The sequence below is a fragment of the Engraulis encrasicolus genome, chromosome 4, assembly GCF_034702125.1.
Source record: "Engraulis encrasicolus isolate BLACKSEA-1 chromosome 4, IST_EnEncr_1.0, whole genome shotgun sequence".
Lineage (NCBI taxonomy): Eukaryota > Metazoa > Chordata > Actinopteri > Clupeiformes > Engraulidae > Engraulis > Engraulis encrasicolus.
The window spans coordinates 37,186,519-37,214,018 of NC_085860.1; the positions used below are offsets into that span (position 1 = coordinate 37,186,519).

Here is a 27,500-nt window from a genome sequence, read left to right on the forward strand (position 1 = left end):
TTCTTGTCTGGGGAAGTCTGACTGATGTGCAAAGCCCGAACACAGTTATTATGACTAACATAAGCTCACAGACATTATACTTTCAACAGTTATTTCAATAGTAAACTATGGAGTCTCTTTTAATGAATTTGTGAAGGCAATTTGGAAAACGGCAAGACATACGGATATTGTACACATTGGAAATTCAAAGTGCTTCATAAGTGGGCCTATTTAAAAGTGAAATCATTAAAAAGTCATAAAGTTCAAATAACACATGGATGTATAAAGCAGTTAAAGGTTAGCTAAGCAAACATAAGAAAACAGAAAGCATTTCAGCAGTGTCTCGAAAAGACACTGAGAAAGGTTTTTCAACTATAAGCCTATTGCCCCCTTTGCGCAGAGCCTATGTTATAATCTTATAATGTTATAATGTTATAATCTTACTGTCACCAAAATTGTAATGACCGAGTCTTAATAGGTAACTTAAGGCTCTCTGTAATAGCAATATTTTTATGATGTAGATGTGTCTTTTCAGCAATGAGTGACCGGGCCCGTCAAAGAGGCTGTAGTCTGATTGATGGTATGATAGTTTCAGAGAAGTAGGCCTATTGACCCTAACAGGTTACATGATAACCAAACACATCCATTTCAGTTCAGCACTGTTCAGTTCAGAACTGTATATGAAATATACATATATAAAATATGAATGTAAGGCATTTAACACATCACACCAGATATGGACATTTTTCATGTAATGTACCACTTAACAGGACAGATAGTAGGCCTACGTGTAAAAACCACTAGCAAACTACATTTAGCAGTTCTAAATTAGTACACAAACCAACATTGGTACAAAACAGATATCCATCATGCCTTCCGACATTAAATTTCATTAACTAATTAGAAGCTCTTTCACACGTCAATGTCGTTACATGTATTTGAAGGGCTGCAAAATGGTCATTGTTATATTAGACTAATGTGAACACAGCGTGAGCAAGTGATTTTTAAAGGGGCTGCAGAAACTATACTGCCGTGCAAAACAAGAACGCAGTAACCCAAAATGGTCGAAAAAAATGTTATATCGGAAATGGGCTTTAAACTACTTAATTTGTCTTCTGTCAAAAAATGGTGGTCCAACACCGTCCCGTTTTAGAGAAAAATAATTTTGAAAGTGCAAAAATTACCCAAAAAAAGTTACTGCGGTGTTGTTGATTTAATACTGCTGCACTTTCCAATGGGAATTGGTTTGGGAGTAGACAGTAATACTAGCCAAGAACGCAGTAACTCCTGCAGTAACTCCATTTTGTGGCAATAATACCAGCCAAGAAAGCAGTACGCAGGGGGGTGGGGGGGTGGGGGGGATGCTGTGTGCACTTAATTTCTATCCTAAAAAAGCATTACCAGGAAGTGTCACCACCACTTTACCGACAACACAGTTGTCGCGCCATATAGGAAACTTTGAAGCCTTTTTTGCAGTTTTCAGAGTTACTGCGTTCTTGTTTTGTAGGGCAGTATAGGCCTCCCGTGTGGCCTGTCTTACATGCACACATACAATGCAGATCTAATTACTGCTTTCACACGGCTCTCTTGGCGAAATCATAATCAATCAAGAACAATACAGTTTTCAACAGTGATGAATAGGCTACTTTAATTCCCGTTTTAATCAGTCCAGTATGTTCAGACCAGTGCCTGAGGTTCTGTTTTCTTTTTTTTCGCTAAATAAATTTCAGTGTTGTCCATGACTACTATGAGAACATGCAGACATTCAGATGGTAATGTTAGCAAATAATGAATGGTCTTGTTAGCTGGACATCTACTAATCCTCTTTTGTCAGTTCTGACAGCATTCAAAAAACCATTTAAAAACTGAGTGGCAGTAGTGACACTTTTGGCGTAATGCAACTTCAGATGATTATCTGGACAATACAAATAGTCGAGACGATGGACAGGACCCTCTTAAGACTTTCGGGGGACTTGGGGACTGTGATGTATTGGCCATCACTGTGGTTGTGTGTGTGTGTGTGTGTCTCTGTGTGTGTCTGTGTGTGTGTGTGTGTGTGTGTGTGTGTGTGTGTGTGTGTGTGTGTGTGTGTGTGTGTGTGTGTGTGTGTCTGTGTGTGTGTGTGTGTATCTGTGTGTGTGTGTGTGTGTGTTTGAGAGAGAGAGAGAGAGAGAGGGTGGAAGCCATATACCAATGCCTAAGGCTGATCAAGGTGCACGTTTGGTGCTATTGAGCAGTGTTTCCCAACCTTGATGTGTTGCTGAGACTTTTTCTCATGAGTATACCTCCTCGCTCATTGTCTCTGCCTCTGTCCAAATATGACTACTCCATACATGTGTTATTATTCATTTTTTCCACATACTGCCTGCAGTGTGCTCCCCATTGTATGTGTACCTCTGGTTGGGAAACACTGCTATAGAGACCCAGGCTCCAAAGCGGGTTGAGTGACTTCTCCTCCCTCTTGCTGCAGGGAGATTGAGGAAGTTATCATGGTAGGCTTACATCTCCATGTAACCCCCCAAATGGGTTAGCATGACAGACAAGACGTTTCGGCCTAAGTCTTCTTCAAGGCTTAGGCCGAAACGTCTATCTGTCATGATAACCCAGTAAGTTAAAACTGCAAGAATTACACACGGCAGTGTAGCTTTTTTACTAAACATGAACTTTGCTGTTTGCTCGCACCCAAAGACCTTGTAAGAAACAGTTGGGAGTTGAGCACACTTTCTAAAAAAAAAAAAGGCTTACATCTCCCTCAGCCATGTGTAGAGTAGCTTGCGCTCAGCGTTCGGAGGTGATGATAGCTTCTGCTGTGTGACAACGTTATTTGGAGCAGATGGTTGGCTCTGTATCCTCGCTCACAATGTTCTTGTAGTCACAACATTCTACAGGGCATAAGCTATGTTTGAGGCAGAGGGTGGTCTAAAGCAGCTTGGCCCTGCCACCTGTAAATTTCCACCCACTTCCACTTGACGTCAAAAGCTAGACAAATCGCTCAGGATTTTTCAAGACAGCATGACTGATGCATCCCTATTTCCTGTGGCACACACAGTTCTGTGTTCAAGTGATATGTGGCTCAGTTGTAATGCAAAAATTATTTCGCAGGCCAAACACTGCTGGAAGCTAACAAACACAGAAGTGGCTGCTGCTAATGCTAATGAAGAACACAGAACATGTAAAAATGAATATACATAACCCTGTGACAATAGACAGACTTAAACTTGGTATATCCCTTACGATAATCTACCGTGGTAAATCATGTTTTTTGAGCATGGTGCGGCATGTTTTTTTTTGTTTTTTTGTTACTATGTTTTAATCATGGTTTGACTCTGGTATAACAACGAAATGAACCATGGCTTTACTCTGAAAACTAACCATGGTTTTACCACTGTTTACAATGATTCATTAATTTACACTTAGCTGCCGCTTTTTTTATCCAACCCACATATTGGTAACAGTTGTTGGAGCAATGTGGGGTTAGGAGAAAGGCGTAGGGCTAAGGGGTGTAATGGGATTAACCATAAGTGAATTTCTGCAAAGGTGAAGTCATATGGTTCCTCTGTTTCCCTAAAAGTGCTTTCCTTATTTTAGCATTGGATTGGATTGGATTCCAAATCTGCTAATTTTAGCAGGCTAACATTCTAACTTTGGGAGAGCGTGGTCCTACAGGGCATAAACGCAACTTTGTATCTCTTGTGAATCAATTCCTCTATTTTCAATGTTTGCCTTCCTTATTATACGAAGTAAAAAAAAAAGGGGAAAAAGGGAAAACTCTGGCTAGCCTCAGAGGAGCTGTGAATACAAGCATTATATGAGTCTTGCTTTATATGAGTCTTGTACCAAACTTTTTAACTCTGAATGTAACACATTCAGACGTGCCCAAAAAGGATTTGTACGGACTCACAACACACACCCGCGCGCACACAGACACAAGCACACACACACACACATACAGACACGCAGACACACGCACGGACGCACACAAACACACAAACACACAAACACACACACACACACACACACACACACACACACACACACACACACACACACACACACACACACACTCAGTGTAGTCAATTCCTCTCCCAAAGTTTCACTCCTCTTTTCCATGACTCTACCTGTGGTGAGAGGGTATGCATTAGTCTGTGTGTGTGTGTGCGTGCGTGCGTGCGTGTGTGTGTGTGTACAGTATATGTGTTTGTGCGGAGTGTCGTGTGGGTTTGGTTTGGAGAAGGTGGCTGTGAAGGAGGGGGAGGATGGGACGGAAGGGACAGGCAAACTAAATGTAGATGCCTCTTGCCAGGGCCACAGGGAGACAGAGCTGGGGACCACAGACTGAGGCAGCATGCAATTATCCAAAACAAGAGAGCCAGGCCAACCCCATCCCACTGCAATGGACAACAATAACAACAGCCTTACACACACGCGCGCACATGCGCACACACACACTTACACACACACACACACATCATACGTACATACCACGCACACGCACACGCACACACATACACACACACACACACACACACACACACACACACACACACACACACACACACACACACACACACACACATTACAAAATGTATTTGCTAACCTGCCTTGACTCTCATATGAACTGCCATCCCATTTCTAACCCGTAGGGTTCAATATAATAGTGCTCCACCTTTTGCAGCTATTGGCTGTCCACAAGGTTGAGAAGTAGGAAGTAGGACTTTTCGACCATTCTTCCAAATGTTTTGCTGACGTTCACTGCACCACCTCAGTCCTCCTGTAGTCCTTCTCATCACCGTTGGAGATGAGGCTCACCCGAGTTGTGTCGTCGGTTAACGTCATCGGGTGGTTAGTATTGTGGGTTGTTTTTCAGTCATTTGTCAGCAGGCTGAGTAGAGCAGAGGGCTGAGTCCACAACCGTGTGGAGCTCTTGTGTTCAGCGTGATGATGTCCGAGGTGTTGTTGCCAACACATACTGCTTGTGGTCTCTTCTGAGGGAGGTGCTGAGGCCCAGCTTGTCCAGTTTGTAGATCAGCTGTTGGGGTATTATGGTGTTGACTGCTGAGCTGAAGTCAATGAACAGCATTCCCTCATATGAGTCTGTTTTTTCTCCAGGTGAGGGTCCGTGCCCATTTAAAATTTTGAAAATCAAAATTTTCGAAAAGGTCATTGGCACATTGTACCTCTTTTAAATAGAAGTATTAACAAAACATTCGCAAACAAAGTATTTTAAAAGTTATTGGCGGAATACAAATCTGTGAGGAGTGGATGCACGTACAGACGGAACACCAGAGAAAAGTTGAAGTTACCACATTCAGTCGGTGGAGGAGAGGCATACAATTTAAAAAAAAAAAAAGATGTTGCCAATGGGCCCGCAGGTCAATGTAATGAATAATTATATGGTGTCAAACAAGTGGCAAATTTGTGATCATTTTGATAGTGTCCACTGCAGCTGAAATGTGTGTTTATTTTATTTCTCCTTTATTTCACCAGGCTGTTGAGGCTGTTTTCTTAACCCTTTGAGGAGTACCATCACAAATACTATGTGATTAGAATTTTCCCCAAATTTCGAGTTCTCATTAAGATGTCATAAGGACTTCATGGGACTTCTATGGGAGCTGTAGAGTGTTCAAGTAAAATTTTAGAAGAACCTGGAGAAAGTCCTTACTCCTCAAAGGAAAGCAAAACATCCTGAAAAGAAGGGTGTGTTTAGTGATTGAGATGCAATTTCCGTTCTTTTGACACTGAAGTACTGAACTTAATCAACTTTATGTCAAAACATTATTAATATTTACGAATGTTTCAAACATTACAAATATTTACTCATGCTTGAAATTATATAACTCATTCAGACCACCCTTGATGTCCATCAGACAGCTTGTACACAACACAGCTGTAAGAGTTTCAACAAAATGCAACTGTTAACTTCCTAGTAATAGCACTGACTACCCACATAATTGAATTCATTGCACCTTTGCTATGGGCTTAGAGGCAAAATGCCTCTAAGTGTGTTTCAGCAAGAAATACCTGTGACCAATCACTAACCATGAAACCAAAACCCTTGTGGTAGCAGAAGTGCGCTTGTAAGTTGTACTTGGGAAAAATATATATAGTTGTGATTAATTTTAGTGTGCTAAATCCATACCCAGAGATGGCTAAAGCCACTATAACTGAAACCGTACTTTGGTCAAGTTGTCTTACTAATTAATGACAAAACCCATAAGTCTGATTCTGAAGCATAACTCCATTTAATCATTCCAGGTATTACATAAGCCCAGAAGCTTGTGACAATCATGACTACTTCAACTAGATCAATGGTTTACATGTTCAAAGGAGACTACCAATAAAGGCAAAACGGGGTTGTCTCCAGAGCCTCTACTCATTCCTGCAATAGAGCATGGGTCATCAATTTACAGTGAGGTAACCACAGATTTACTGGGCATACAGTTCTGGCTGTGTAAACAGTATATCTATCAGCTTGATTTAAGCAATCTGGGAGCACCTTTGATGTTACACAGGCTTGAACAGCTTCACCTGGTAGCAATCAAATACTATATAACTCTTTTTATAGTACACCCGCACAAACCCAAGCAGAGACACACATTCACTCGGAGAGAGGGGGATGGGGGGGGAGAGAGAGGGAGAGAGAAAGAAAGACAGAAAGATCATAATCACACCAGTTTGCAGGCATAATCGCCCATTTTGCAGGCAATTTCCAGGAGCATGCATCACCCTCACTAACACCTTTCCCCTCTGTCAAAACAGATCTATGCAATGAATGACCTCATGTGACTCGGGGTAACCTGGCCACTGTCAGGAGATCAGTCTTATCAGACCCTGAGTGTACACCTGGATATGGCCCATTTATCTACAAGTGTCTCGTGAGCTGTGTGTGCATGTGTGTGTGTGTGTGTGCGTGTGCGTGTGTGTGTGTGTGTGTGTCAGAAGAGCACAGAGTACTGAAAAATTGTAATTGACTAAAAGTGTCTTTACTTTGTTGAAATCCTACTCAAAGTAAAATTCACTAAAAGTTAACACAATTATTTTTTTAAATGCAATTTGAGTAAAAATGACTTTGACTTACAATTCCTCTCGAGAAATATTTTTTTCTTCTTGAATATTGGCCTCTACCGTTTATAAGAGGACGATTGCGAGGGAAGACGACTACATATTCTATCAGAAGTGCCTTTTGTTTATTTACACAGTGACCCCGCCATCTCGGCTTGAAGACGCAGAAATTTGAAGACTCCTTCCAGAGTGGGGGGAGATTTAAAGATGACGCGAGTTGTGTCTCCGTCTTAACGATTTGTGCATCTTCAGGCCCAGAGACGGCGAGGTTGCCGTGTAAATGAAAGACACTCCAGATAAAATATTTTGCCATGTAACAATAAGAAGACAAGGCCCTGTGCACCAACCGGTGGGGCGCTTGCCTGCCATGCGGCTGACCTGGGTTCGGTTCCCGGCCCGGGTCCTTTGCCGACCCCGTCTCTCTCCCAATTTGCTTCCTGTCCACCTCTCACACTGTCCTGTCAAGTAGACTCGAAAAAGACAAAAAAAATCTTTAAAAATTGAAGACAGAACACTAATTTTGCGTCTTCTGTTTAGATTGTCAGTTCGTCACCATATAAACATAGCCTCAAAAGGAAGCAAATATGAATTTCAAATAGACATCTTCCCCAGAATAACTTGGTCATGGAATTGTGTGCAGCATGAAAAGGAGGAGCAAGCCCAGGGCCGGCCCATTGCTCCAATAAGCCAATACTCCGAAATTCGGAGATTTCATTGCGTTTGGGGCTGGGACCTTCACTTTTGCAGGCTAGGTAGCCTACAGGTACCAAAGGAATCTGGAATCTGGTGGAACTGCCTGTTGTGAGCTTGTGAGCATGCTTATCTGCTGTGTGTGTGTGTGTGTGTGTGTGTGTGTGTGTGTGTGTGTGTGTGTGTGTGTGTGTGTGTGTGTGTGTGTGTGTGTGTGTGTGTGTGTGTGTGTGTTTGTGTGTGTGTGTGTGTGCGCATGCATGTGTGTGTGTGTATGCATGTGCGTGTGTGTGTGCGTGCGTGTGTTTGTACGCGTGAACATGTGGATCTACTACTGTATGTGTGTATGCATGTGGGTGTCGGTGTCAGTGTGCGTGCTTTGGCACAACCCCAAAATAGCTGGAATGAAAAACAAAGGGAGGGAGAGAACAAAAAAGAAAGGAAAAAAACAGACAGTGGGAGAGACCATACTGTCTGTCCATCTCTACAGTACAAAGGCAACAGTGCAGTAACTAAAAGTACAATACAGTATTTTGTCAAATTTAAGTTTAGACTGAAAATGTTCTTCCTTATACCTTCTTTATCTTGTGACAAAGCCTTACGCTCCAAATGTGACCCATTTTAGAGATATCACTAAATGTATGTCAGATTTGCAGTAACTACAATATCCTATCTAATACCAAGGCTTTGGAAGCATTTTTTCTCAGTTTCAACGTTGGCGTAATTACTGCACTTTGCCTTTGTAGGGCAGACCTGTCTGCCCGTGTGTCCATGCAGATGCTGGCTTGCTCCCCTTGTTCACGTGCTACACCCTCCCACCCCTCATCCCCCCATCACCCCACCCCTGGAGGCCATCCAACACTATCACAGCTCCTGCTGGGCTGCGTCTGCACTTGCTCAGAGCCTCCTTGAGCTCCGCTGGCGGGGATGGGAAGGTCTGCAGTTGAGTTGAGGGGCTCTTCTGCCCACCTGTTTCGAATGAGACGCAGCCTGGCTCGTTCGTGACCCCTTTAGGCGAGAGCTAGAGTCAGGGTTATATAACGTGCTGTCATGCGACGGCGCAAGGGTCATTGTAACGTCGTGAGGAGATGAAGGAACGGCTCGGCTGCAAGCCTCACAGTCACAGTCAAGGAGACGGCCAAGTGACCGAGTGCAACAGGGCAGGCTGAACTGTGGAGATATGTTTGGTTAGCTGATAGTCATCAACCTGCTCCGGGGAGCATTTCTCAAAACCATAGTTTCTATGGTAACTACGTTAGCTACTTTGATGGTTGCAATGCAATTTCTTGTTGGCAATTACCCAAGTTGCTAACTGCTAACAACTATGCTTTTGCGTGAAATGCACCCCTGCTCAGCTTTGCTCTGCACTGACCTCCGAGAGATATTCCTGTGTGTGTGTGTGTGTGTGTGTGTGTGTGTGTGTGTGTGTGTGTGTGTGTGTGTGTGTGTGTGCGTGCGTGCGTGTGCGTGTGTGTGTACACATCTTGAGCATGCACACGTGCATTCAGAGCATATCAAAATATGAGGCCGAAATGGGAAAGTTGGGATGCACTATCGGACACAGGCTGAGGCCAGATGGTCATGACCATCTGATAGTCGACTGATAGACAGGGGAGGTTATGCTTCTTTTCTGTGCATGTGTGTGTGTGTCTGTGTGTGTGTGTGTGTGTGTGTGTGTGTGCGTGCGTGCGTGCCTGCCTGCCTGCCTGCCTGCGTGCGTGCGTGCGTGCGTGCGTGCGTGCGTGTGTCCCTGTGTGTGTGTGTGTGTGTGTTGGGTGAAAAGGGGGGAACAGTCTCCGTGAGACGGTTTCAAGAGGTTCATACAGTCAAGTTCGCTCTTCCTCAGAGAACATCAGCCGCATGCAGGCAAGCACATGCAAAAAAAAAAAAAAAACACAAAAAAGGGTTTTGTCTATTCACTCCGCTCTCATCCCTGCTTCCACTTATTTCCTTGTATCTTTTCATCCTATCTTTTCTGTGTTCTTTTTGGTTGCTCCCCTATTGCCGACAGTTTCTAAAAAAGCCACCTCCAAACACCTCCTGAAGTCTGTCACTCATCAGGACACATGAAAGCATTCTGGAGCTTGAGGGGCTGGCATTGACCAATAAAACATGTATAAACAGTGACAATTCTTCTTTTCGAAAAACAAAAATTCAGAAAAACAAAAAGGTAGAGCCTGTCACACAGTAGAAAGTTATTCCACCCAAGGTCCAAGGTGATACAACTGCCAAAGTTATGGGAAAGAAAAGCCTTTTGCGAAGGGGGGGTGGGGGGTGGGGGGTGACAGAAAGTCTTGAGGGCAATACCTGGCTGCAAAGACAAGATTTACGTTAGTTTGGATTCTGCAGACATCTTGGCTACTGCTGATTTATTTGACGGGTTGTTTCCACCAGTGACCAATAGGCTATTTGACCCGAAACCCCAATCAGGATGTACTATTCTTCCAAAAACAACATCCTCTGGCACTAAAGTGAACTCCAATATTTGTTAGTGCAGAAGGTGTGACTTCATTTTTCTTAAGTGTTCTTACAGGCATACTCCTCTATCTGCTAAGTGGACTGATGCAGTGTCTAGGTTGTCTTGTGAAACAAATGTGGTCCCCAGACACAAGCTGGCTCTACAATCTATTTGCATGCCAATTCCTTCTGCACCTCTGGCTACATCGAGCTGAATCGAGAAAGACCAGTGTTGGCACTGGCGGCAAGGATTCATCTAAAACACAAGAATATTTCAGGATTCACATTTACAGTACGCGGAGGTCCAAAGCAATGGTTTTTGGGCCATACAAAATGATGGATTGCAGGTTTCGTCAGTGACAAATAGCGAACTGAGAAGTGCTGTAGGTGAACAAGTGGATAACAGAGGCGCTCTATAAAGACTCTGCCTGTAGGCAAGCATCTTTGAGCTGGACTGTGGTATTTGGTTGACTGCAGCTGAAGAAAGGAGCAATGTTTTTTTTTTTTTTTGAGTTTTAGCTGTTTGCTAACACCAACAGAAAACAAAATTGAAGGGATACAATGGCACATTTGTTCTGACTGCAAATGCATATTGGAAGTAATCACTTATGAATGACATTTTTTTCAATGATTTTCACACTTCACTCAATACTAAAGCCATTTTTAAATCCAAATTAGGCAGACAGCATGATACAGTCACAGATACTGACTGTTTGACATCTTCTGTTAGATAAAACATAACTAAAACATTTCCCCAGGATGCAAGTGTAAAACTTTTCAAAAGAACTGACGGCAATGAGACGACAATGTGAACTACTGTGAACACTCAAAGGCCAAAAATGAATACACTGGCAAATGTTTCAGAATGCTAAAAATGTTTTTTATTTTTTGCAAAGCAATTCTTTACTACAGTGCCCGAGAAAGACCAGGTATTTCATATATTTTTCTGGGGGTTTCAAGAAACCGTTCTCTCACTTTGAAAAGTGTGCCCTCACCTTATTAAATCACATGCTTGTCTAAAAAAAAGCGCGCACTCGTTTAAATAAAGCACGTGCACGTTTACATACATTGTGGACTCGTCTTACCAACATCGTGTGCTCACTGCTCACTTCCATTCAGACGTTATACACCTCGTGAGCACAATTTCCCTAAGTGTGGCCACTATTTCTAAAATGTGCTCATGTCATTCTGAATGCAAAAAATAAATCATAATTACTGTAAAATGTCTGCATGTTTCATAAATTATGGCCACGTTTTATGAACCATGCTCTCGAGATCAGTTACTCTTACAGTGTATGCACGATTTCTGTAAACGTGCCCTTGCTTTGAGATTAGTTAGTGCCCACAAATGTAAAGAAATTAAAAAAAAAAATCAATCTAAAGAAATAAAAATACATTTTACTGCTTGAAATTGTTTGTCATACATATTTCTTTCTCAGTATTACGTCATAAGTCTTGATCCAAGACCTACTTGCTCAACCATTGACATTTTGCTGTTACAACATACCGGTACACCCCAATATACCTTGTGCCAAGACCAAAAAATGTTGAAAGGAAAATAGTAAAAGGTATATGAGCACTGGAGCAACCACTTTCGACATCTGATATGATAGTTAGTGCCCACAAATGTAAAGAAATTTTTAAAAAAAAATCAATCTAAAGAAATAAAAATACATTTTACTGCTTGAAATTGTTTGTCATACATATTTCTTTCTCAGTATTACGTCATAAGTCTTGATCCAAGACCTACTTGCTCAACCATTGACATTTTGCTGTTACAACATACCGTTACACCCCAATATACCTTGTGCCAAGACCAGAAAATGTTGAAAGGAAAATAGTAAAAGGTATATGAGCACTGGAGCAACCACTTTCGACATCTGATATGACTGAGCACTCTTGTCTGGACAGATTTCATCTGACCTGGTTAGTGTGAAATGTGAGAACATGGACACTCACAGAGGGAGGTCAGTGGTAAAAACAGGAGCTGATAAAATTTCAACTTCATTAAACTGTTGCCTTGGAGCACATATTTGCCCTCAATCCCAATGAGGAAATCTTCCGAAAAAAGCGGCCTGAAGCTAGGAAAAGTGTGAAATCTTTGTTAATTCCAGAAGCTCATGAGTGTGAGAAAAATAGTTCCACCATACATGGTGATCGCTGAAGGTACTCACCACAGTCCACATTCTTTTTGTCTGTGCATTCCTTTTGCCTTGACTATCCTTAGACTCAGAGCAGCTCAAAGCGTAGCTATGCTGGTCATAAAAACACATTAAAAAGGCAACGCTGTGGCTGAGGATAGCGTGCCACAGCCAGAGAGATTGGCACGTTTTGACAAATCCTTGGAATCAGTTGCCATCATAGTCGCCTCTCCAACTGAAACAAAAGCTCTGTTTGTGTCGGAATAATGTATTAATATCAGTGCGACCTCTCAGGCTCTGCCAAAACTTCAGAGTGTTATGGAGGCCATCTAATTTGCAGTCTCATAAATGTCTGTCCAAATGAATCCATGTCTTTTAAGTCACAGTTGTTGGTCACACTTTGCAATTTCCAACATCAGGCAGCAATAAAGAATTGGGCCTCAACGTCTGACAGCCTTAATATGTGCAACTAGTCGAGGCCAGTGCCTGTCCAATATTCTAAACGTTCTGTAACACCCCCATAGCTATTGGGCAATTCTGACTGCTATTGAGCTAAAATACACCCCAAGCTCCATATCTGCACATTGAATGGTGCCCATCCTTGATTCCTTCAACCTGTGATCACTCATTCTAAGTGGATTGGAGTCAGCCAAGAAATAGAAGTCCCTGTAGGCGCTCTTGTAATCAGAGCATATTGGCCCATCTTCCTTTGGAAATTTCACGGCTAGCTACTCTTTGGTTACGACACAATTTGGATATGTTGTGGTAATTCAACACCACATCCTTGTTTCGATACTGAAAATTAGACACAATTCCATCCAATCAAATGTGGTGGGTTGTCGTGCAAGTCATGCATTGATGATACAGCGTGTGGTCAAAGTCAAAGTGCTGTAACAAGACTCGGTAGGCAATCTGAAGCTCTTCCATATGAGTGGAATACAGTAGCTTTAAGGTGTACCATAGGGTTATTAAGTACTTCATCAGTGTCAGTCGCTTTAGATGTGTTTTTTTTTCAATCTGATATAATAATTATTAACCTCATTAAGCTCATAAAGTACACCTTAATGTCACAGTGCAGTGGTACCCTGTGGTACACTTAGGAGACATATCTACATGTCTGCATGTCACTGTCAGGTTGGAATTCTATTCAGTGCCAATTGGCAAATTAACAAGAAAAAATAATTTGTCCTGACATTTTAGTTCAGCTGGGCGGGGGTGGGGGGGGGTAGTGGGGGGATTTGGGTGGAATGTACACCAACACACACAAAGGTGAGGAAGGTTATTTGTGTAGCACATGTCGTGCATAGAAGTACAGTAGTTCAATGTGCTTCCCATAATAAAATCAAATAAAAGGAATCAAGTTAAAATATATTTATAAAAAATATCTGAAATGAGTTGTGCCTTCACTCTATATTTAAAATGACCAATAATAGGAGAATGTTTTACATCATCTGGAAGTTGGACAGCATAGCAGCAGCTAAAGGCTGCTTCACCACACTTTGTTTTGACAAGCAGTATTACCAACAACTGTTTCTGATGTGATTTTTGAGACCTAGTTGGTGCATACAGCTGAAACATATAAAATAGGCAGTGGAGCCCCATGCCATTTAACATTTTAAACACATGAAGAAATGCCTAAAAGTCAACTCAGAGCCAGTGAAGGGGCCTCAACTGGACTAAAGCACAGGATCACTCAAACACGCACGCACACACACACACACACACACGCACACACACACGCACACGCACACGCACACGCACACGCACACGCGCACACGCACACACACACACACACACACACACACACAGTACAAAGAGAGATACATAGATAAAAACAATTAAGCTGCAGGCAGGGCGTGATTGAGACGGCAGGTGCGTCTCAGCTGACAGCCCCCTCAGCCTCCCCACCACCACCACCACCACCACCCGTGTAATTGGTCCCTCTGATCGCACGCCCCTGGCCAGCGGGCCGCTCCGTCACACACTGATAATAACATGGCTCATCTGTCAGCGAGAGGCAGAGGTGCCGATCTGTTGCGCCCAGCAGCAAACTGACATTTAGGGGCCCGCACCACACACCTCCCATCCTCATCCCTCATTACCTCATACACCACCAACCCCCCTCCAGACCCCACTCACCACCCTGCGCTGAGCTCTCCCTCCTGTCAAGCCAGGCCCAGCTGGAGTCGTCTCTGTTTGACAGGCGATGTCTGGGAAAAGGGCGGAGAAGTGGCATGTGCCTTATTGCGCGCTGAGGTAAATGCAGCAAGCGTGTGAGGCTTTTATTTGCGCTATATACCGTAAACTCAAAGAGACGGCGTCTGAGAGGCTGGAAAGACATGAACTGTGTGTCGATTTCCGTACTCTGTTAGTTGATTTGGAGCAAAAATTATGGCTTCACAATGCACACAATACAGAATTGCTACTGTATGGCCAATGTAAGATATTGTTACCAAAGGACTTAAAACTACTTGATCCGTTTCCTGTTCATAAATAATGTACATTTATTCTGAAATAATAAAACTAATTTCATGTCAATTTCACCACCATCAAAATGAAAAGTTCTTGGTTTGACATTTATACGCTAAAGGTACGTTTATGTGCAAGAGGTATGTTGTCAGTAAAATAGTACCCGGTAAGTATTTCCCAATATACTATGGTAATAAAAACGGGGCCTCATTCAAAACATTCAAGACTCATCATAGAGAATGTCATGTTGTCACATTTACATGTGCTGGAACGGAGTTTATGGCAGGATCTATATAAAATTCAGTGAATGGTGAGTGACTACAAAGTCACTACAAAGTAAATCTGTACAAAGTCAGAGAGACAGAGACACGCTACAAACCACCCTACACATACACACATGCACACACACCAACACATACACACTACGCAGAACCTCAGATGGTGTGAGTTGTGTGTGTGTGAGAGTGTGTATTCATGTATGTATGCCATGGTGCGCGCACGTATGTGTGTGTGTGTGTGTGTGTGTGTGCGTGTCTGTGCGTGTCTGTGTGTGCATGTGTGTGCGTGTCTGTGTGTGTGCGTGGCACTGCGCGCGCCCATGTGTGCTGTAAATACAAAGATATAGATTCTGCGGGAATACAGTAAGGATGACTCAGATATGCCCCTGAGGGACATACTGTACCTGCACCTACAGAGATGTATACACATACAGTATTTACAAACCACATATGAAACACATATTCTTATGAATGACAGATTTTTATGTGAAAACTTTGAGCCTGAATGGTACACTGCAGACACAGCAGACCAGACAGGGACTACAGATGAAAATTAGCCTCATGGCTATAATCTGGCTCAATTGTATGTTGTGCACTGTCCCTGTCAAATAAACAAGAAATAAATAAATGAGACACATTCAGAGCAGTTTACTGTCCTTATTTACAGAATTCACATGAAACAAAACAAATTCTTCAATGCCTGTGAGGATGACATCAAGACACAGGGATGTTGCTGTGCTGTTAGCAGTTAAGTGCAGTACAATTTCCAATATCATAATGAAAAAAAAACCTCAAATCTATAACTGCTTGTGAATTGTGAATGATTCATCTGAGCCTGATGGTGGTTGCACTGGGGGGGCTGTGTGTTTTTTGAAATGGAAGGAGGGTCCTTGGTCGCCTGTCTACCTCTACCTGTGTGGTATGTTGCAATGAAAAACACAACAGTGGGTACGATGAAAATATTGTATTGATTAACTGTATCACAACACCTAATAGTAAAGCTTAAAACAAAACAAAAAAACAGATCAAATAAATAAAAAATAAAATGATGACGAAAGAAACTAGACTGCCTGTGCAGTCGCCTTCGACTGCTTAAGGTATATCCCCGAAACGCGACGCTTCCAGTCCCCCATCATTCCTACCACTCCCGTCCACCATTTCGTAAACGTATATGATACATACAGACGTGACATGACGTGCATAGGTTTAAAACCAAACGACTATTGTGAAAATGAAGCAAAAAATGGGGCAAATGGTAATACTGTTTTAATGGTTCAGTGGATATACCACATTAGGTACAGTGTAATAACCAGTGTAACAATATTTAATACAATGTAATACCAGTGTAACACCGCCATTTTTTTACTTACATCATGTGTTTGTGCGTTAGTGGTATTACATGGTATTGCATATTGTTACACTGGTATTACACTATATTACATGGTATTGCATACTGTTACACTCGTTATTACACTGTACCTGATATTGCATATTGTTACACTAGTATTACACTAGTATTACATGGTATTAAATATTGTTACATTGGTTATTACACTGTACCTAATATGGTAGATTCACTGAAATGGTGAACCATTAAAATAAGGTGTTACCGGGCAAATCAATCCACCCAGTCAGAAGTAACGGGCCAAATTAAAATTCCGCCATTTTGAAAGTGTTGTCTTCCAAACTCGAGTCAGATCATGAACCTACCCTAGAGCATTCACACACAAAATCTGGGACAAATCCATCCACCCGGTCAGTAGTTATGGGCCAAACAATAATTCGGCCATCTTGAATTCAGCCATCTTGAAAGTGTTGACCTCCAAACTCGAATAAGTTCATGAACCTACCCTAGAGCATTCACACACCAAATCTGGGACAAATCCATCCACCCAGTCAGAAGTTATGGACCAAACAAAAAATCGGCCATCTTGAATTCAGCCATCTTGAAAGTGTTGACCTCCCAACTCAAAGCAGTTCATGAACCTACCCTAGAGCATTCACACACCAAATCTGGGACAAATCCATCCACCCGGTCAGAAGTTATGGACCAAACAAAAATTCGGCCATCTTGAATTCAGCCATCTTGAAAGTGTTGACCTCCAAACTCGAATCAGTTCATGAACCTGCCCTAGAGCATTCACCCAAAAAAGCTGGGGCAAATCCAAACATCCGTTCAAAAGTTATCGCGTTAACACGAAAGACCTTACACAGCACACGCAAGCAAAACCATTACATCCCCGACGCTCCGCGTTTCGGGGATATAAATAGCACCCCACCCTGGAATTCTCACCCTGGCATCCTGCAACTAAGATGTGTGCACTATTGTGCAGAACTGTCCAGTATTGTGGTGTACCATTTTTACACAAATACTTACATGCTAAATGTTCTAATGTCATAGTGAAACGTGAGTGTGGATGTTTTTCGACAGAGGGATCAGTCTAAAGTAAGACCAGACTCCCAGCTTGGTTTGAACGAACATCGCTCAAGCACAACGCAACAATCCCCCAAAGGGCAACCCGCTTTCTTTTGCAGAGAATGTCTCAATCTCTCTTCGCCCGCTTCTCTTGTCTTTTCTTTAGTGCATTCATCTCTTCATCCTCTCATCTCACTCACCCACTGTTTTCTTGGGTTTGATCTAAGCCTGGCTTTGAAGACGGGGGTTCCTTTGAAGAAGTATAGACACCTTTCAACTGGACCTAATGTATAGCTGGTCCACCACGGTCCCCCGCTGGGCACCACATATTAGAGGGCATTTTTCATCTTGAACAAACTATAAAAAACATATCCCAGAGAGAGAACAGATCCCACTGCGAGTAGTCCATGGTCATGTATGTACGAAAGACGGAAGACTTAAAACAAGTCCATTGGCAATAAATCACAGTCACTGAGATCTCCTTCAGAAATCTCGTGGAATTATGACTTGGGTGATCTACTGGACATCCAATTAGAGTTGTCACAGCGCAAGACAGCACCGTAGGCCTCCTCAGACAAACAATGGGACTAAGTGAAAACAGGCTGTCCTTTGACCTACCAAGAAACCTCCAGTCCAATTTCCCAGAATGCCCTGCTCATGGAAGCCTGTTTTAGAAAATGGCATCCACAGGAGCCCCATCTGCGATTCATCTTTCCCTCATATGCATATCCCTGGGTGCCATTTTCAAATGTCATAAATCAAACTATGCCGGTTTTTTAATGGCCAAACCAGGTTATGGCTGACACACAACCATACACAACAAAAATCACAGAGTTGAAAAAGACAAATAAAAGAGGGCTGTAACTTCATCAGGTCAAGAGAAGCCAGGTCTTTGAAGGGAAGACAGAGGATATTCTGTCTGCGTCCTTACCCGTGTACAGGGGAAACACTGGGAAAAAGCGTAAGCCCAGTGGCCAAAATATTTGAACTTCATTTCCCACCTGAGCCAGTGGAATGGAAAGGCCCAGAACATCTGTCTTCTCCGACTGGTTATGGCTTCTCAACCTGGTCGTCATCATTTTTAAAACAAGAAACAGCTTTAAAACTTGAGTAATGGGATAATTAATCAGATGACACCACCACCATCACCGCATATGTATTCTCTATTACAGATTTGACACTGAGACAAAGAGGGACTTTAAAAAAAAAACAGAACGACCTCCTTAGTTGTGAAGTGAAACATTTGAGAGGTTGCTCTCTTTTCCTTGTAGTTCCACTGCTGTCTTTCTCTTGTCATAGATCCCTCTTGTGCGCATGGCGTTGCTTTGGTTGTAATTGTCTAACCCTTAACTGTCTCTCCCACTCTTTTTTCTCTCTTTCACTCTCACTCGTTTTCTCTTTGCCTCTGACGCTTTTTTTTTCTTTTTCAAAATGTCTTCTTGTGGCTTCGAAACCTCATGTCTCTGGCCTCTGTGTACACCCTCTTTATGCATGAAAATAAAGGAGAAAACTATGCCCCTCCTAACTCTGTAAACTGCAATTAAGCTGAATTCCAAGTTTATTTCCAAACGCAAGTCCTCGGTCCAGACCATGTGAGAGCGCCTTGGGTCTAAAATTATCACACATTTGGTCGGGTGGCCGTGAGAAGCCAGTGCTCTTGGCGTCTTCTGCGGAGTGATTCAAGACTCCTAGCCATCTCACTCTGCTACCGTTGATCTGTCAAACAACACCCTATTGGCCTCAAAATGGTGTTAATTTTCCAAACTTGTATGCAGCATGCTGGATAAACCAAATATTATATGCTGTCTTAAATTGCAAGGACATAAGGTCTACATAGGGGTACATAAACAGGTCATATCAAACGGTAACATCAATAATCATAGTAACATTTTCAAATGTTCTGTGACTTAAACATTCCCTACATCACCAGACCTCTCCTAAAATCCTTTGAACAGACTCTTTTTGGACACGGAACCGTGATGGCAGAGTCTGATTGGCTGAAACATGGATCCAGTGGGAGGGGACTGGCATAGGGTCGACACCCGGCCCACGCGTCACAAAACCTCTACCTCAGCAGCAAGGCGGTTACCACGGTAGCGAGTGACAGGACTGTAATCGGAAGTCCCGGCAACCATGTCATTTCAAACAGAGTGTTGTCTTTTCCTGGGAGGTGTGGTGGTGGTCAAGCGAGAGAGAGCAAAACAAAATTTACATTTTCAATAGGAGAGGCGAGGCCGTGATTACCCCCAATTCCCTATCCCCGGCGGTCACAGCCATGCAGGGCTGGGCCCAACAAGGACGCAGACAGAGACTTGTGTATGCTCCTAGGGGTTAACTCACCACATGATGTTTGGTCAAATGTTCTACTGCAGTGAACATCAGACCATGAACACCATCAAATAGCCCTTGGTCTCAGTTATACATATTGTACATTTTTACAAGCTGTGTAAATGAAGATAAATAAATGAAAGATAAATGAAAATATATATTTGTGCAGAAAGAAAACAACATTTAATTTCATGAGCATTACCACCTCAAACACTTGTACAATCACAACTGTAAACACAGCTCCAAATATACAACAGACCAGTTGGTTTAAATGACCCACAGAGGTCATGCCCCTCTCTGTTTGTCCGTCTTTCTCTCTGCCTGTCTATGTCTCTGTCTCTCTGTCTCTTTCTCTCTTTCTCTGCTCTGTCTCTGTCTGTATACCCGGCAGCAGGGCAGGGTCAGGGAAGGGAAACTGAAACAAAACAAAAGCCTCACACACCCACTTCCACAAACAGCACGCGCCGAGGGAAGACGGGCCACAGGAAGGAGCTACGGGCCAAAGAAAATCACCCCTGCCTGGAGCTCTGTCATTATGAGTCAGCCTCTAGACGCGGGCCTCCGAGGCAGTCTGCCCCAGATAACTATTTGGACACCGCACCAACACAGCATCAAGCCCCCACGCTGATCACCACCACAGCAGCTCGCACTTACTCAAGCTGTGTTCAGATCACACCTGCTAGGAGATTCATAACCAAGAAAAAAAAAACTGCATCTCCCATCATGCACCACATGCAGGCAAACAAAGACAAACAATAACAAGAAAGGAGGCCTTGGATCTTACTTGGCACTGGCTGGCCCTGTGGGTCAGTGTCCTGGAGTGGGGCGGATGAGCAGTGCGGAGCAGACACCAGACCTATAGATGGAAACAGGAAATTGCAATCCCATATGAATAACAATATTTGGCAGCTTCATTCGAAGGCATCTTGCACAAACCAGACACAGACAAAAAAGGCTGTCTGATATTACACACACACACACACACACGCACACACACACGCGCACGCGCACGCACACGCACACGCACACACGCACACACACACACACACACACACACACACACACACACACACACACACACACACACACACTTGGGCTCCTTCCCATCAAACACAGATGAATAAAGATGGGCAAAGACATAAAAAAGGCATGAAATAAACATCAGATCGTCAGATAAAACAAACGAGAACTTCCCCGTAATGTTTCCTTTCAATTGTGTTTTACAGCGTAATTCTTGGGATGTTCCCCGTTTGTTTTCAATGTTCATGAAAGAGCCTGGGGAAACCACCCACTGTTTTTCTTACGCCTTCCTGCAAGAATTTATGAGCTTGTAAATAACCGGTCTTATCACCCCTTTCACTGGGAAACCAAGGGAGTGAAAGTGGAATACTACTCGCTTTTACACACCTTTGTTGTTTTTTCCCGGAGTTAATTAAGCACAATCTCAGTGTTCCAGCGCTACAAACCTTTGCCTAAACGAACACCTGCCAATGGTTTGCTTGCTTGGCCAAAACACATTGCGATAAAAAGTTTTCCTCTTTTGGTAATGTGCTGGCATGTTGTTTTTTTGTTTGTTTGTTGTTTTTTTCTAGCAACCTGTGCTAACGGCAATGTCCCATATGTGCCCATACTTGTTAATCATAAAAAGGAAAGCACACACCCTCCACTTTACTGCACCATTTAATCTCAAATGTATTCACATTATACATGCATGGTACCCCATGGTGCCCTTAGCACATAAAACATTATTCACTCACAAGATGCACACAAATGTCAAACGTTACAACTCCTCCATACTGAAACTGTAAGGATTCACAGTTTCCTCTTTCTTTGCATTGTTTTACTGCCTTTATTGGTTCATACGCAAAAACAATGGGAATTGACACTGGCATTAGGTGGTGTAACTAAATCAGGCCAAAAAAGATAAGTAGATGTCAAGGCTGGAGTATGTGTGAGTTTTTGCAACCACACCTTAGGGAGGGGGTTGGAGAGAGAGGGAGGGGGTTGGAGAGAGAGAGACAGAGAGAGAGAGAGAGAGAGAGAGAGAGAGAGAGAGAGAGAGAGAGGGAGAGAGAGAGAGAGGAGAGAGAGAGAGAGAGAGAGAGAGAGAGAGAGAGAGAGAGAGAGAGAGAGAGAGAGAGAGAGAAAGAAAGAGAGAGACAGAGAGCAGATGCACTGTCACACATCATTTTTTGTCAGGTTCAAAGCCAAACAACCTAACATGTGGCTCCAACCTGCCAAATCCTAGCATGTGACTCGAGCAGTTTCAAAAGAATGAAAAAGACAGGAACAAAAAAAAGAAAACAGAAGAAAGAGGAAAAAAAGAGCAAGAAAATAAAAGAGGAGGCTAACATGTGAACCCAAAGAAAGTGTCATATATTACGCAGGTGAGTGCACAGAAAGTAATAAAAGAGATGGGAAAGGCAGCCAGAGGGTCAAGATTTGTCTGGTTAGCTTCAGCCATTTAGGGCATTTTCTTGTCACCATTTTCAAGAAACTGCGCATTACCCTCCCCTGTTTTCCTAAAGCTGATTGGGTGGGTGCTCCATACCAGGGCTTGACATTAACTTTCCCGCTTTCCGGTCACTGTGGCTAGTGGTTTTCCCGAGTCACTAGCCATCCAGCTATTCTACTAGCCAAAAATTCGATTTTTTAAATCATCATGCTGTATCTAAACTCAGAAGATGAGGTGCTTTTAGCAAGAAGATGTGTGCATGGGTTTCTACATTGAAATAAAGCAAACAAATAGAAACTGAGTAAAACTGATCTTTTTCTTGAACTTAAATACGAACAATTGATACACAGGGGGCAACGTGCAGAATATGTTTATAGTGGACTATCTAGCATATTCATTGCAACATATTACGTAACCACTAATTACTAATTAATTTATAGGCATTAAATGCCGTTAGTCCACCTGACGTCTGAGCCCAAATAAAACCGTCTTTCAACCCAATAAGTAACAAGGCCTCCAGCACGGCAAAGCCCAATGCAGCAGAGGGATAAGTCTCATAAGGATAAAGCTCAATTTCTCAAACTGGTCACCAGAACACGAAAATCAATATAGCATGACAAAGAGCATAGGCGTCCCTTAGCTAAGGCGGTAGAGCACGAGTTAACCCATTTTAACCTGATGACTCATTTATGTTGTTTGACCTTTGGTGCCTGGAGCGACAGATACACTGTATTCAGGCTCTTGAGATTTTAGCTTTTTTAATAAAAATGTGGGTATGTTACAGCTGAATGAATACATTCTAATGCAATATGAGGGTCTTAGGGTTTAAATGCAACTTATTTCATGTTTTTTTATGGGCATCAGAGGCTAAGATATTTAGGTTTTTATAGGCTGAGGGCAACTTTCCCAACAAGGGCTTAGGGATTCAGCAGCTGTTTTTTGCAGGTGCTTTAGGCATCCATGGGTTAAATGGGAACGAAGGGAAGATAGAGGAAGGAAGATACAGTAGAGGAGGCAAGGAGAGGGCCAAAGTGATGCTCTCAGGGGGCGTAGAAACACGGGGAACACCTGTCAGCTTGCCTTCTCTGCCATGTTGCAAATCACCAGATAGACACATTGGCGTGATCAGCTAAACATCGTGCAAAAAAAGAAAAAACTCACAGGCCTCAGACTCACATCAGCACCGGGCGCGCCAAAGTGAAGTCAAGGCAATGCTGTCACGCAGCAGTTATTGAGACTCTATGAACTCTCTCTCTCTCTTTCTCTTTCTCCCTTTTGCTGAGGCAAGCTCTCAAGATCTTGTTGATAAGGAGGGCCCTGGTGTCCAATTTTTCCCATACGGTCACAAGCAAAGTTAAGCATTTCGAAAAAAAAAAAAATGTCGATTTCTGCATGATGAAAATGTGCCCCCACAATCCAATTCTCAATAACTGTGGCAGTAAACAAAAATCTGAATTTTATGAGCAAGCCGGCGAATGACGGCAAGGCCCCGCTGGCTAAGCCAGACGGCGGAATAAACACTGGATGTACACCAAGCTGTAATTTAATACCACTAGTGAGACATCATCGTAAATACTCTAAATACTCTGCAGAACATCTGCTTTTGCCTGCATGACTGCCCTGATTGTCTATACGTGTGTATGCATGTTTGTGTTTGGATGTCAGTGTGGGTGTCCTCATGTGTCTACATGTGTTCGTGTGTGTGTGCGCTGTTTTTTATGGCTCCGTTTGCATGTCCAGAGACTCTTTTCATTTATGTGTGTCTGTCGTTCAGTGTATATTCATTGGTCCTTCTGTGATATTCGTCCTCTGTCGATGTCTCTCTGTCACTGTCATGTGCTGTGCCTGTGTGGGTGCGTGTGTGTGTGTGTGTGTGTGTGTGTGTGTGTGAGGTGTACTGTCTTAACTGTGTGTGTGTGTGTGTGTGTGTGTGTGTGTGTGTGTGTGTGTGTGTGTGTGTGTGTGCACGCGTGTGCGTGTGCGTGTGCGTGCTGTGTACTCTAGTGTTTGTGTATGTGCGTGTGCATGTGTGTGTGTGTGTGTGTGTTGTACTGTCTTGTCTTTGTGAGTGTGCTGTGTGTGTGTGCGTGTGTGTGCTGTGTACTCTAGTGTTTGTGTATGTGTGTGTGCATGTGTGTGTGCATGTGTGTGTGTGTGTGTGTGTGTGTGTGTGTGTGTGTGTGTGTGTGTGTGTGTGTGTGTGTGTGTGTGTGTGTGTGTGTGTGTGTGTGTGTGTGTGTGTGTGCGTGCTTTTGGGTGCTGATGTAAACAGCTGTGGATGATCTCATAAGCTCCACAGCCCCAGGGAGACACATCTCCTCCAACACACAAACACACACACACACACACACACACACACACACACACACACACACACACACACACACACACACACACACACACACACACACACACACACACACACGGATGACTGGGCCGAACTGGCCATGGGAAAGGTTACTGGATGGGGGCGAGAGAAAAAGTGCAGGACAGGAGAGGAGAGGAGAGGAGAGGAAAGGAGAGGAGAGGAGAGGAGAGGAGAGAAGAGGAGAGGAGAGAATGAGAGGAGAGGAAAGGAGAGGAGAGGAGAGGAGAGGAGAGAAGAGGAGAGGAGAGAATGAGAGGAGAGGACAAGAGAGGAGAAGAGAGGAGAGGATAGAAGAGGAGAGAAGAGAATGAGAGGAGAGGACAAGAGAGGAGAGGAGAGGAGAGGATAGGATAGGATAGGAGAGGAGAGGAGAGGAGAGGAGAGGAGAAAGGGATGACAAAATAATACAGGGGTGGACAGGAGTGGAGATGTGCTGAGAGGAGAAGAGAAAGGAGGACAGGGGAATAGAAGAAAGTGCAGTGGAGGGGCAAGGACTAGTGTAGAATACAGGAGAGGACAGTGTAGAGTAGAGGAGAAGAGAGAAAGAGAGAGGAGGACAGAGGATGAGAGAAGAGGAGAGGGGAAGAGAGACAAGGAGAGAGAGGCTGCTTTCACAGCATTTCTTGCATGTCTATGTCCAAGGTTGCCTTAGGCTTTGGGGCCATATTTACAGCAAAGCAGTCATCCGGATCTAGACCGGAGCTGGCCCATAACTCCCTGAGTGTTGACCCCTAAGAGAACTCTCTAGAGGAACTGGATCCTGACATACTGTAGTCACGCCTGGTGTGGTGGCCAAGCAATAGTGAGCACTGCAGCACATTTGAAGTCCTGCACGAATTCAGATCGTATAAATACGTTCACACAAACGAAATAACTAATCGTGAAGTATTACACACACCGCATACATACCAATCCAAACACATGCACACACACACATGCTCACAGATACTCAAACCCACTCACCTACTCTCACGTACATGCATGCACACACGCACACACACGCACACACACACACACACACACACACACACACACACACACACACACACACACACACACACACACACACACACACACACACACACACAGATATAATCACAGATACTCAAACCAACCTACCTACTCTCAATTATATGGATGCACACATGCACACGAGCACACACGAGCACACACACACATACACACACATGCATGCACGCACGCACGCAGACAGACACACGCACATGCACACACACAGGTACACACACACACATACACACACATGCATGCACGCAAACGCATGCACAGAGACAGACAGACACACACACACGCACACACTGTACGCATACACATACATACACACTCATGCACGCACGTACGCACGCATGCACAGAGACAAACACACACACACACATGCACTCACACACACACACACACACACACGCACACACACACATGCACAGAAACAGACACACACACACAGACACAGACACAGACACAGACACAGACACACACACAGACACACAGACACAGACACAGACACAGACACAGACACACACACACACACACACACACACACACACACACACACACACACACACACACACACACACACACACACACACACAAACACACACGCAGAGAAACAGACACACACACAGACACACAGACACACAGACACAGACACAGACACACACACACACACACACACACACACACACACACACACACACACACACACACACACACACACACACACACACACACCCTCACACCGGTGCTGGGGCCAGATGAAAGGCTTTTCACATTACACTATGGGCCTCTGAGGCTGCTGCACATCTGTGGTGCATATTGCATGCCACACATTCCAGCTGAAATTATTGTCATTTTAGAGAGCACAGTGTAAATACACACCATAATAATATTTAAATCCATTCAATCATGGAGGGTTTTTTCCGTCCGTTCTCTCACATGCAGGACGAGTCCCACGTAAAATCCGGGCCGAGTGACTCATAAAGTTCAGTGGGTGGCTCGGGAAATCAGTGGCAAAATTTACGAGGGCTGGATCAAACTACTACTCGCTCGCCATCCAAAAGGAGACAAGCTATACACTTAATATATACAAAATATACGCATCGACCTAAAGTAAATATGAGTATACCCCACCCCCTCCCTCTGTGTGTGTGTGTGTGTGTGTGTGTGTGTGTGTGTGTGTGTGTGTGCGTGCGTGCGTGCGTGCGTGCGTGCATGGTTTCATGCATGCCTGTGCGCGTGTGTATCTGTGTGTTTCTTGTGCGTGTGTTCTTTTTTTTGTGTGCGTGTGTGTGTGTTCATGTGAGCCTGTGAGATTTAAACTTTACAACCAACTACTAGCAACGATGGGAGATGATATAGACCATCTCCGCTCGAAAATATACAGACATGCCTTGCCATACTTCATCACCCCATAGAAACGGCCTTGAGAAACCCCTTCGGGTGCCATCTGGATTTTACTACATGTTGAGAGCTACATGTTTGGTTGTTTCGCTGATGAATACTTGCAAAAATTATATATAATGCTTTCAAAAGTCTCTGAAAGCTGCCCAGCAAAAAATGTTGCCCTAGTTGTGTGCGTGTGTGTGTGTGTGTCTGTGTGTGTGTGTGTGTGTGTGTGTGTGTGTGTGTGTGTGTGTGTGTGTGTGTGTGTGTGTGTGTGTGTGTGTGTGTGTGTGTGTGTGTGTGTGCGCGTGCGTACGTGCATGCGTGTGTGTGTGTGTGTGTGTGCGCGTGTGCATTCGTGCCTGTGTGTGTGTGTGTGTGTGTGTGTGTGTGTGTGCGTGTGTGCATACATGTGTGTGGGTTTGAGGCACGTGCAAAAGAGGATATGGCTTTTTAAGGT

General features: G+C 43.6%; 1 protein-coding gene across 2 annotated transcripts in view; it reads right to left on the reverse strand.

Moving 5' to 3' along the window:
* Nucleotides 1-27,500, reverse strand: part of LOC134447732 (zinc finger protein 469) — a 476,258-nt gene that overhangs the window by 178,965 nt on the left and 269,793 nt on the right. For both annotated transcript variants that reach the window (XM_063197351.1, XM_063197350.1), the window contains exon 4: nucleotides 20,605-20,676. The gene's annotated coding sequence lies outside the window, so the exon portion shown is untranslated. The remainder of the gene's footprint in view (nucleotides 1-20,604; nucleotides 20,677-27,500) is intronic.